This window comes from Ailuropoda melanoleuca, chromosome 14, assembly GCF_002007445.2.
Source record: "Ailuropoda melanoleuca isolate Jingjing chromosome 14, ASM200744v2, whole genome shotgun sequence".
Lineage (NCBI taxonomy): Eukaryota > Metazoa > Chordata > Mammalia > Carnivora > Ursidae > Ailuropoda > Ailuropoda melanoleuca.
Window position 1 is genome coordinate 63,964,615 of NC_048231.1, and position 3,664 is coordinate 63,968,278.

Genomic DNA, 3,664 nt, shown 5'->3' on the forward strand with positions numbered 1-3,664 from the left:
GATAATCTAGGAATTCGGGTATCTTGTTTGTTCCAACAAAATATCCCCCCCCCCAAAAAAAATGCTAACTGCTATCTTTAAGAAGACTTTCGTTTGGTATGTTAGCAATGCTTTAAAACAAGGTGAGGGAACATTGCCCTAGTAGCCATGAAGTGAACTACTGGGATACATGAAGTTGCCAGATGAGAGAGGGGACTGAGCCAGTTAATTATCCTGCTCCCCTATTTTTTTTAAAGATTTTATTTATTTGACAGAGATAGAGACAGCCAGCAAGAGAGGGAACACAAGCAGGGGGAGTGGGAGAGGAAGAAGCAGGCTCATAGCAGAGGCTGCTCCCCTCTTTATTAAGGGAAAGTGCCACTAGACTTAAAGAATGAACCAGAACAAAAATTTTTTTTAAAGATTTTATTTATTTGACAGAGACAGAGAGAGGGAACACAAGCAGGGGGAGTGGGAGAGAAAGAAGCAGGCTTCCAGCGGAGGAGCCTGATGTGGGGCTCGATTGCATAACGCCGGGATCACGCCCTGAGCCAAAGGCAGACGCCCAACGACTGTGCTACCCAGGCTCCCCTAGAACAAATTTTGATATACTTGTAGTGAGATAAAATCTAGCTCCTCTAAATAGGGTGAATTATCTTGCCAAGTATCGAACCATCTTGTAAGTTCAATCAAGAACTATTTGTGGTCATCTTTGTGCAATCAGGGGAGAAAGAAATTTGAATAAACTGAAGATGCAAAAATTCGTGGTTCAAGTTTCAAGTGATGGGTATTAAGGAGGGCACATATTGCATGCTGCACTGGGTGTTATATGCAAATAATGTATCATGGAACATTACATCAAAAACTAAGGATGTACTGTACAGTGACTAACAAATTAAAAAAAACTTCTAGAAATTATAGACTGTTCAATTTGACTAATCCCGATAAAATTCTATAATGGATTCATTGAGTTGTTTTAAAGAATTGAGCAAGCTAACAATTCACTAAAAATATTAAAGGGATTTTGTTTACTTGTTTTGAATTATGCATCAAGAAAATCTTTATAGAGTAAACGAAGATTCTTTCCATACATCTGATACTTTCTCATGATGTTCTTGCGACCACCACAGAGAAATGTGGCTCGTGTAGTATTGCTAGATTTACTAGTTGGACAGACTTATTCAGAAGCTATTGGCAATCCAGAAAAAGAAAAAGAAAAAGAAAAAAAAAGGAACCTACACTGCATATTGTGATCTACAATGTCCTGCATGGTCCGCCCCACCTACTTCTCTCCTGGTTCACTAAGCTTCAGTCATGGTAGTGACTTTCTATTCTTAACCAAGCTCAATCCTTTGTTTGCATCTGCTATTCCCTTCTGCCTGGAATGTTCTTGCAGCTCTTTGAAGAGTTGACTCGTTGTCAAACTGAAGACATCAGTTTAAATGCCACCTATCCAGAAACAATCTCTAAATTAGATGGCCACCTACCCAACTCTGTCATGTTCTACCCTATCTTTGTTTCCTAACACACTATTTTCCATCTTCATGAAAATTTCAGCTTCATAAAAGCTAAGACCTTGTTCATTTATTCATCAAGACTCCACAAGGCTTAGCACACTGCCTAACATGTCCTAGGCTTCCATGAACACTGAACAAACTAACGAAATACAACTTTCTATTGTGATACCATATCCTTTATCTGGCCTTTTAGAGTATATTTTTATCAATGTCTTATTTTGAGGTATAGAAAGCCTGGGTCTTCCCCCCCCCCCATTACATTATACCAGGTAAATACGCTACATGGTGAAATAAGAATTCAAAAAGGCCCTGAGGAAGTAAGGCCAAACCCACACAACAAAAGGACATAACAAGGATACATGGAAAATTTTGCACCTAGAATCAAAGTAATTTTGTGTACCAGCATAGGACAGGGCAACTTGGTTTGTCATCAGGATTTGTAGGAAATATTTTGAGTTTTAGTTCATCACAATTTTGTCATGCACCAACAGGGTCATATTTTACACACACACACACACACACACACACACACACAGGAGCCTTGAAATCAAAAGAGGTTACTTGGAGACCAAATTATATACTTGCTCAATTCTAGGCATTAACATTTAAGAAAACTGGAAAAACACAAGAGGTGGTTGAAAGAGAAAAGTGATTATGAGTGTAGGGGCCAAGGGCAGGCTGCCTCAAGATGGCTCATTTTGGCATTATTTTTGACTTAAAAGCAATCAAAACACAGCAGATGCAAAAACAAAAACAACAACAAACAGCTTTTTACCTCCCCCACAACTGCCTAAGAGAATTTAGATGGAGAACCTGCTCCAAGAAAAGAGCTTTCAGCATAGAGAACTGCATTATGATGTGAGTTACATATAACAGACTGCGAGGAACCTAGCAAGGCCACTGTAATCAAAGTCCTCTTTGTCCTATTGTTTCTGAAAGGCCTAGCAAATATATACCAAAGATTTACTTTTTCACTATAAATTGCATTCTTTCAAGTCCCAAACCCTTATAACCCCAATTCTTTTATCCTTTTTTAAAGATTTAAGCACGCGTGCGCATGTGCCCACACACCCCCCAGAGCAAGCATGGTAGGGGGATGCAGAGGGAGAGATAATCTCAAGCAGATTTCACACCTAGCAGAGCCCCTTGCAGGGCTTGATCCCGCCACCCTGAAATCAAGAGTCAGATGCTCAACTGAGCCACCAAGGTACCCCAGTTTGCATTTTTTAATAAAAAAATTACCAAGGTCCTGACCTAATAATCAAAGAATATCTCAACATTTAAAACCAAGAAACAAGCTAAATCACACATATTTTGACCAAATACTAGACTATTTCCTAAATTAAAAAGTAAACAACTACATTCATTTTCAAAAAGGACATTCATGCCTTTATTTACAAACATATCTAGTATGAATTCAAGAGGTTGATCCATTTTCCAGAGACCGCCCCTCTTAAAATGTTCCTTTTCACATCTAATAAATTAAAACATCCTTATTTCTTAAGCAGTTGGTGTCTTACTATTTAAAAAAGTGCAGCAAATCTAGATCCAAAGTATACAGTCATAATTAGTAACTGCCACTCGTTTTCCACTGAAAACAGCAAATTTTTCCCCGAGACCTCCTCATAGTGGCTCCTACGGAACACAGAGGTGGTAAACTTCTAGATGCTCTGTCCCAACACAGCACTACTCGAAGGTCTATGAGAGGCACAAAGACCTAAGACAGTAGAAAATCCTACTCTCCTTAAAGTGACATACCTCATTTTGTCTGTCTTTGGAATGTCCATTTCATTGTGGAATCCACACACAAAATTGATTTTCTACTGTTAGTCTATGTCAATGATTCTTAGTCCAGCTAGAGGAATCTTGAAAGGCAGAGGAAAATTCTCTCTCCTACAAGAGTCGTGGAAAACTACCCTCATGATAAATGAATCTAAAGCTTTTACCAATAACCTCAATAAGAAATGATTTTTTAACACTTTAGAGCCTCAAAATGTTACATTATTCCATAAAACAGTGAATCCCTTGTCAGATTTCTATTGCATAATTAGCAATTGGGATACAGTGGAGGAATTTCCACAAGTTTATTTGGTTAATGACTAAGGATCTACAGAATTACAGCTGAGCTTCTATAGTCTCCAGTTTCACTACTGAGTATTTGCATCAAA

At 38.5% G+C, this 3,664-nt stretch overlaps 1 pseudogene; it reads right to left on the reverse strand.

Annotated features, from left to right (window-relative positions):
• Positions 1–2,989: 2,989 nt before the first annotated feature.
• On the reverse strand, positions 2,990–3,259 carry LOC109489158 (annotated as a pseudogene).
• Between the last annotated feature and the right edge of the window lie 405 nt (positions 3,260–3,664).